General features: G+C 40.5%; 1 long non-coding RNA gene across 1 annotated transcript in view; it reads left to right on the top strand.

Annotated features, from left to right (window-relative positions):
* The first annotated feature begins 3,212 nt into the window (after positions 1-3,212).
* Positions 3,213-9,501, top strand: part of LOC135230655 (uncharacterized) — a 39,824-nt gene continuing 33,535 nt past the window's right edge. Inside the window, exons 1-2 of the long non-coding RNA XR_010321222.1 lie at positions 3,213-4,738; positions 6,320-6,441. This is a non-coding gene — a long non-coding RNA (uncharacterized LOC135230655). The remainder of the gene's footprint in view (positions 4,739-6,319; positions 6,442-9,501) is intronic.

Below are 9,501 nucleotides of genomic sequence, written 5' to 3'. Positions count from 1 at the left end.
CTCTTTACAAGAAACTCACATTAGAGGGGGTATTGCATGGTTTAAAATTAGTTAAGGTGTGCGTCAGGGTTGTATCCTTTCACTACACTTACTTAATCTGTATAAAACATTTGTCTTCTGGTTTTATAAGTATTCTTTTAGCAATGAACATAAATGCTAAGTGTCTTAGGCTGGGTTCTCTAGAGAAGCAAAACCAGTGGAGTGTCTAAATATATATAGCTAGAGAGAGAGAGAGGTTTATATGAAGGAAATGGCTCACGCGTTGTAGAGGCTGGAAACTCCCAAGTAAGGCTGAAGGCTTCTTCTGACTCACAGAGTTGGCGAATCCAAGATCCAGACCACAGAGACTGATGAACTCAAGGTCAGCAAGTGTCATGGATTGAATTGTATCCCTCCAAAATATCTGTCAACTTGGCTAGGTCATGATTCCCAGTATTGTACGATTTTCCACCATTTGGTCATCTGATGTGATATCCCTATGTGTTGGCAATCCTATCTCTCTGATGCTGAAGAGATGGAATTAACAGCCTTTATGTAAACTCAATCTAGAAGATGAGATTGTGTCTTAAGCCAATCTATTTTGAGACATAAAAAAGAAAAGCCAGCAGAGAGACAAGGGGACCTCACACTACCAAGAAAGCAGTGCCGAGAGCAGAGCCTATCCTTTGGACCTGAGGTTCCTGTACAGAGAAACTCCTAGACCAAGGGAAGATTAATGACAAGGACCTCCCTCCAGAGCTGACTGACAGAGAAAGCCTTTCCCTGGAGCTGACGCCCTAAATTTGGACTTGTAGCCTACTAAACTGTGAGAGAATAAATTTCCTTAAAGCCGTGCACTTGTGATATTTTTGTTAGAGCAGTACTGAATAACTAAGACAGCAGGCAAGCTGCTAGCTCAAGTCCCAAGAAAGAACTGGAGGTCAGATGAACAGAAGCCAGCTGCAATATCCAGAGCAAGCAAACTAGTGAGCCTTACTAGAAAGCACACCTATATTGGATGCAGGCACAACCCCAAGGAAATTTCCTTTCAGCTGATTGGCTACTCATAGCAGATCCCATCATGGAGGTGATCACATTATAGCAGGTCTCATCATGAAGATGATTTCATCATTATACAACTGCCAAATTACATCATAACTGATAATCCACTGAGAATCATGGCCCAGCCAAGTTGACACACAGTCTTAATAATCACACTAAGTAACCCACTTTGTCATGAATGCTAGGGTGGTCATTACCAGAAAATAATTGATTTCAGAGGCTTTGACAAATATGATGTGCCGTAAATATATAGCATTATTTATTTTGACACGTATTTATATACTGCTTCTTTCTCCAAAAGTCTGTGAACTGGTTTTTGAAAAAAAGCAATTGTTTGTCTTTTCTGTGGCTTATTGGCATTGGTCGTTGAGCACTGGGGCTAGCATTTTGAGAAAGATGTCATTAATATGAATGTGTGACAAAACCACAGACAATTAAAATAATTTTTATGTTGCCGTTGGTCTCATAGCCTTCCTGTGAATCAATCACATGTGACTTAAGACTGTGTTTGAACCAACTTCTCACTTTGTGCATTGTAAACAACACTCATCACAAAATTCAGATAAAAGGTAAAAAGGAATTATGTGGTAGTACAAGAATCTCAGTGCTACTTTTACAGCAAACATTATATGTACTTACCATGAGTCAAGTGTCAATACCTTCTAGCTGAAGACCATCAGGAACACACCTGTAGCTAAATCATCGAAGACAGAGCCCATTAGGAGTGGCAGGGGTGGTGGAGTGAAAGTGAGAGAGGGTAAGCAAAAGTTACGAAGCAAAGACTATATCTTGTACATTTAGCAGGGTGGGAAAGGCAAGGAGCAGAGCATTTGTATAGGCTTGATGTTTTGTAATGGCGCTGGTTGTGGGAAGAAAGCAATATGCAATAGGTTGGGGGCAGATTATGTAAGGTCTTGAATGTGAAGCTAAGGCATTAATCTTGTAGGAAGAGACATCGAACATTACTGAAGGGAGTTAGAAAAAATTGCAAGAACTAGTAACAGAATCGCATCTAATTCTGACTTGCCTAACAGGGCATGAAGTGCACAAAGCTAAGGTTTAGTACGGTGCCTTTCATATCATTTTGGTCAGAAGCCACAGTAAGAATACATCCTATGCCGAAACCCAGTATACAGTACTGATGCACACGTACACACACAACTGAAACTTAAGATAAACAAGACTTTGCCTTATCATGTGTGCAGCATTATTTTCTACTCCACTCCACTCCACCTGCTTCTGCTTTACTTCACTTGATTGTACTTCATGCTTGTGTATCCTCATTATTTTTTTCTATCTACAAAGGAATGGCCAAAAGTTTGAAAAATAGTGTTTTACAAAGATAAATTAGTGAGGAAAGTGAACCGCAGGGTACAAAATAGGGGTAGGATGGTACTTATTAGGTGATAGCATTGTTCATTTACTAATAAACTCCTTAATTCTTTCCTTCAACCAAATTTGATGAAGTATGTATTACGTACCAGGCATGGAGATACAAAGATTCCCAAGATTCAGTCATGCCCTCGGAAGGCTTGTGGCTGGCTAGTGGTAGAGACAGGTAGCCAATTCAGTGTGGCAAGTGCTTTAATAGAGATTTGAGAAAAAGTTCCCCGTACAGATCTCGCAACCTCAGGAAAATGTTGTTAGGCGCCATCCAGTCAGGCCCTACTTATAGCAACGCTATGTACAACTGTATGAAACACTGCCTGGTCCTGCCTTGTCCTCACAAATGTTGTGTTTGAGACCGTTGTTGCTGCCACAGTGTCAATCCGCTTCATCGAGTGTCTTCCTCTTTTTCACTGACCCTCTATTTTACCAGGTTCAAGTAATCAAAAGTTTCATTTTACTTTGATCCACAATTAACACCAATGGAAACAGTAGTCTGGAAAACAAATGATGCATTGCCCTGGGCAAGCTTGCTGCAGGAGACCTCTTTAAAGTGTTAAAAAGCAAAGATGTCACCTTGAAGACTAAGGTAGAGGGTCAGTGAAAAAGAGGAAGACTCTCAACAAGATGGATTGACACATTGGCTGCAACAATGGGCTTGAGCATAACAATGATTACGAGAATGGCGAGGGACAGGGCAGTATCTCATGCTGTTGTACATAGAGTCCTTATGACTCAGTGGCACCTAACAACAACAACAACAACAACAACAACTCTACCAAGCATGATATCCTTTTCCAGAATCTGATCCCTCCGAAGTATGTGAGATGAAATTTTGCCATCCCGGCATCCTAGGAGCTTTCTGATTGTATTTCTTCCAAGACAGACTTGTTCATTCTTCTGGAAGGCCATGGTATATAGTCAGCGCTCTTCACCAACACCGTAATTCAAAGGCATCAATTCTTCTTTGATCTTCTTTATTCCTTGTCCAGCTTTCACAGGCAGGTGCGTCTATTGAAAATACCATGACTTAGGTCAGACGCACTTCAGTTTTCAAAGTGACATCTTTGCTTTTTAACAGTTTCAAGAATACTTTTGCAGCAGATTTCCCCAATGCAATATGTTCTTTGATTTCCTAACTGCTGCTTCCATGGTTGTTTATTGAGGATCCAAATAAAATGAAATCCTTGACAACTTCAATATTTTCTCCATTTGTGATGATATTGCATATTGGTCCAGTTGTGAGGAGTTCCGTTTTTTTCATGTTGAAGTGCAATCCATACCGAAGGCTGTGGTCTTTGATCTTCATCAGTAAGTGCTTCAAGTCCTCTTCACTTTCGGCAAGCAAGGCTGTGTCATCTGTGTAATGCAGGTTGTTCAGGAGTCTTCCTCCGATGCTGATACCATATTTTTCTTCATATAGTTCAGCTTCTCGGGTTATATAGATTGATTGAGTATGATGAAAGGCTACAACGCAGATTCGCACAATAATGAAACACTGCCCTGTCCTGCATCACCCTCAGAATCCTTGCATGCTTGAGCCCACGTTTGCAGGCACTGTATCAGTCCATCTCATTGAGGATCTTCCTCTCTTTGTTTCTTATGTCTCATTAATTCTCAGGTCAATTAATCTGACGTTGACTGTGAGACAAAGTAGAAGTCAACCTCTGAGTAGAATATTTACATTTGTAAGCCCCCTGCAAGTCTATTTATCATTTTTTTTGCATGTTAAAATTTTTTTGATGGTATTGCTTTTTAGTATTAAGGGTTCTAAGTACTGGTAAAAAAATGATGTTTGAAGTTTTGTATAATTCCATTGTCACATGTATTTTATTGCTACAGTAACTCTAGAGTGCAGACTTATTTTTAATTGTAGTAGCATTGTGTGTAGAAATGGAGGGAACGTGCTGAACGAAATGAGAATTCAGAAATGAATAATCCATAGAAGTGATATCAAACTTTGCCATGAAGCTGGGGTTTCAATAAGTTATATAACAGAAAAAGTAAAAAAGGAATCTATATCCACACTCTCTTTCCCTCGTGCAATCATTCTCACAGTGGCTGCATTTCTTCCCAGCCAAATCCTATACTTCTGTGCTTTTTTGTACAGATGGTGGAGATGCTGAGCAATCAGCAGGGAAGCCTATATTATATGGAAAATGGGAAGAATAATTAAGAGAGAGTATAAAAGAGTCAGAGGAGAGAGAGAATGAATCTGGGTTTGGAAGAGACTATTTGGAGTTGGAAGTCGAGATAAGATGGAAGCTTCTGGTAGCAGCTTTGGTACATGAGGATTTCGAGAAGGCTGAAGGTAAGAAAAAATATTTTAAGAAGTTCTGCTCTTCATTTGGAATGTTCTTCCACTTTGGGCGTTAATCTATAGTTTCTTCTAGAAATCTTATGCTATTTGAAATATTTCTTCCAACTTTATCACTTTAAGACAGAAATTTTTTTTTTTTTTTGCTTCCAGCAATTAACTTAGTAAGTCTCATTTATATCCAAATCTTTTCTTTTCTCACTGATTTTGATGCTGCTTTTACAATATAATTATTATTGTTGTTGTTAGGTGCCCACGAGTCCATTCAGACTCATACTGACCCTCTGTAGGACAGAATGAATATAATAGCGTCTGACTGTACTGGATTTGCTTGTGATCATTCTGCTGCATGGATATATCTATTTAGATTGAGCCAGTTTCACACTGGCTAAGCAAAGCTTCATGGTGCATGTAATAAAGAGGAGACCAAACCTTTTCTCTTCATTCTTGTTTGTAAAAAAAAAAAAAACAAAAACCCAGTGCCCTCGAGTCGATTCCAACTCATAGCGACCCTATAGGATTATCTTGCCCAATTATTCTTGTGGCAAACATGGCTAAGTTGCCTTTCCAATATCTATTCTCAACTTTTTTTTTTTTTTTTTTAATAGTAGAACACTGGTTTCGTTTGGGATTGCAATATACCCAGCTAAAAACCTCAGTCTAGGGGTTGCCATGCCTATTAGTTTCCTATTGCTGCTATAAAAAATTACCATAAACTAGTGACCTAAACGAACATAAATTTATTATCTTTAAGTTCTGGAAGACAGATGTCCAAAATGAGTCCCACTGAGCTAAAAATCAAGACGTCTGCCTTCCTTTCTGGAGGTTCTAAGGAAAAATCTGTTTTTAGGTTTTCATCAGTGGTCCTTATGATGTGCCGTACATGAGATGTCATATTCTTGGGTAGGGAAATTCTCTTTCAGGACAGCTGGGTCCATTGGCAGTGAGGGAATCTGCATCTGGTGCCAAAGCTGAACCCATGGGACCGAACTGGCAGTAAAGTTTTCTTTCTTTATGGTCCCATGGCCTCCAAGGAGTGGAGTCCTGGAGAATGGAGTAACAATTAAACAATGTATTTTTTGAGAACTTCTGAGAAATCTGCCTCTGAGCCCCCAAAGCTTTAAATTCTCCTTCTGCTGCTCAACTGCAACACACCGGCCACAGGCTAAGATCCCCCTCATTTGTAGTCCTCCGCTGAAAGGTCCATCCACTCCTGAGACCCAGCACTGGAAACCACCTCCCTGCCTAGCCTGTACCCATTGTTCAAAGGAGAAAGGGCCAGTGTAGCCCGGTCTGTGGGGTGATGCCATGGAGAAGCCAGAGAACTCGGAGTTCTGTGGGCATGGGTTCTGTGGGAATGGATTGCAGGGGAAGGAAAGCTTTTATGAACCATGTCTTCTAGGGAACAGTCAGGGTGATGACATAGTGAAATGGTATTGATTCAAATTCTATACCGTCCAGGTCCCTACTCTGAAGGGGCTTCTCAGAGCCCATTCTCTCTGGTTCACTTTCCTTCTTGCTTCCATCTCAGAGAACAATCTGCTCTTTGAGCAGAAATATTCACTCTCCCCTCAGGCTGTTCAGCTCTCAGGATTCTGCTCTGGTTCAACCTTAGCACCTCCTCTTATTTGTCAAGCACTGACTACAGGAGGCAGCGCTGCTGAGTGAGGAAGGCCCTGACTTGGAATCAGACAAGGGTGAGTTCTAATTCAGCCCTTTCCACATAGTAGCTGATGGACTGTATAAATATTCTTTACATACTAGGAACCTGCTTCTTCATCAGCACAACAGTGAGTACAAGGACCTCAGAGGAAGTTCGTGGTATGACAGATACAATGTGTCAATGTCTAGAATCTATTGTCTAGTGTCATTTGAAAAACACCATTTATTTAGCATTCACATGATACGTTCCAACAAGAATTTTTAGAAAGTCTACACAATGACATAAGACAAAGGAAAATGTTTTAAATGTACAGAAGAAGAGAAACATTGGGTCAAAAGAAAAGAAAGGAAACATAAAATGAAGGGAGAAATGACAAAGTAAACAAAATTCATATCATAATATCTCACACAGGTGCCAGCATTAGGTGCCTGGTTTGGCTGTGTATATTCCAGTGAAGACAAAAGACGGTGTTTGTAGTGTTAGCATAAGATTTGGCTATATAAATGGAAAAACTCAATTAAAAGTGCTTTAAACACAATAGGAGTTTATTTTCTCTTCCATAAAAGAAGGGTCCAACATAATAGCTCCAGGTTAACATGAGTGCAAGCGCTAGTCTATATTTCTGCTCTGCCATTCAGAATGTGTGGTTTTTGTAGATATGATGGCTTCTAGATTCCAGTTGTCATGTACAAACTGGGGGTAAGAAGAAGACGGAAAAGGGGAAATGTTTCTAAAGAGCATTCCAATATTCCCATCCCAAACCTTCCCTTCTATACCACTGACTACCCATAATTACAAGTGGAAGTGTGGTACTTCAGCAAGGCATATGTAACCAGTTGTCACCTGTTCAATTATCTTTGCTCTGTAGGGTTTTCAATGGCTGTGACCTTTCAGATGTAGATGGACAGCCTTTCTTCTGAAGAGAATCTGAGTGGATTCAAACCGCCAACTTTTTGTTTAGTAGCCTAGGTCTCAACTGTTTGTACCACCCAAGGCATATCTAACCAACTCCCTATAAAATTGGGTTTCTGTTAGTAAAAAAGAGAATATGTATGTTGGGTAGGGAATCTATGCTACAACCATCAGTTATAAGATTCACAGTATCTATAACATTTATATATATACTAATTCTGTAATGGAAGCATGACCCTGCCTCCTTAAAAAAAAAAAGTGTCCCTGATCCTCATAAAAAAATTACTCTGTATACTATAATATAATGAGCAATGTCTTCAGCCAATTCCCTACAAGTAATCCAATCATGAATTTGAATATTCTTGAAATGATTCCTAGTGGAGGCTAAAGGCATCACACACAGTAACTGTCACTCTAGGGAAAAAGGGAGGAGACAGGGACATTATATCCTGGCCCAGGTATTCACGTGTTCTGAAGCAGTAACCTTGATGGGGCTAAACAGCAATATCCAAATGACGGGCAAGAATATCCTAACTCCCTAGGAGGACAGACTGAGAGATGCACTGCAGTTACTCTGTTATTACTCTGAGTTTCATGGCTTTAATTAACCAGTTGTTATGCATCCTTTGATCTCCAAACCAAATGACTGCAATGGCCAGTACTTTGTATTTCCTGGGGAGTTTTGAATATTTTATGTACCAGTCTTATATGAATTGGATAAGAAAAAAATAATCTCTATCCCCCACTTTTATAATGACAACAGATCATTGATGGGTGGCCACATGTGGAAGTGGGAGATGCCCCAAGAGATCTGCAGTGAAACCCATCAGTTAGCTTTCTGTTTGTCTCTCCACCTGCAGTGATTCCCCTGTTTCTTGGATCTACCCTCAGTGGCTAGAAGAGATGTCGTAGGGATGCTCATGGGATGTCCCAGGGAGCCTGGATATGCTCGGGTGGAACCTCCATGTCTCTGAGTGAAGGCAACAGGATTTCAATGAGTCTTGAACCAATGCATGCCTCCTTCCCTTTGAGTGTGGAGAAACTCCAGCTAAGAGGTTCAGGCAGCGTTTCTCAGGGGCATTCTGCAGAGTAGAGGTCCAAACTTAAAGAAATGTTCTTTCTAAGGTAAACACTCCCTGTGGTTGTGGATTCAAATGTTGGCCCAGATTTATACCATGGGAACTAAATGACAAGCAAAATTCCTATCTGTTTAGGTTCTTTTCCTCCCTGTAAGCTAAATCCGTCTGAGACGTTAGGAACACTAGAAAAATACTATTTGATGAGCAGGAATAGTATTTCGAGTGCTGAAGCCCTAGAAACAGCGGATACTAGCCTGTTTCCTTTGTCTGCAGCTCACCACTCCCAGGTTGGAAATGAACTCACTTGTGCGTCCCATAGACATCACTCTGGTCCAGATAAGCATGCCTGGTCCACCTCATACCCTTCTGTTCTCACCAAAAGCAGCCAGGGAGGAAAGTAACCTTGTAGGATGCAATCCAGAAAAGCTTAAAGAGACAAATAACTGCTGTGCCTAGACCATGTATTCTCAAGGGGGGTGATACCACCACCTAGGTGATAGAAATAGGTTCTTGGGAGTGTGAAAACATATGAGCCATTACAATGGTTTGTGGCCTTCTAAAGGGCCACAATACCTAAACAGGCATACACTATATTTGTGGAATTAAAATTGCAAGAGGTTGTAGGTTGGTGATTAAGAGGGAAAATGCCTCTAAAGGCTCATTAGGGGGCAAGAATGAAAGAAAATTTGTGAAATGCTGGGCCAAAAGTATGGAGGGAGGTATTTGTTGAGCAGTAACTCCCAAAAAGGTCCTTGGGCGGTACAAAAGGTTTGCACTCGACTACATCCAATGGATCCTGGCTGAAACCATAGAACACCAGATAGATGTTTACTTGTGTTTTATTGACTATGCTAAGGCATTCGACTGTGTGGATCATAATAAATTATGGATGACTTTGCAGAGAGTAGGAATTCCAGAACACTTAATTTTGCTCATGAGGAATCTATACATGGAAAGGGAGGCAGTTGTTTGAACAGAATAAGGGGATACTGAATGGTTTAAAGTCAGGAAAGGTATGCGTCAGGGTTGTATCCCTTCACTATACCTATACAATATGTGTGCTGAGCATATAATCTGAAAAACTGGACTCGATGAAGAGGAAT

This window comes from Loxodonta africana, chromosome 3 (genome assembly GCF_030014295.1).
Source record: "Loxodonta africana isolate mLoxAfr1 chromosome 3, mLoxAfr1.hap2, whole genome shotgun sequence".
NCBI lineage: Eukaryota > Metazoa > Chordata > Mammalia > Proboscidea > Elephantidae > Loxodonta > Loxodonta africana.
The sequence above is the reverse complement of the archived record's forward strand: the minus strand, read 5'-3'. Positions and strand labels throughout refer to the sequence as shown.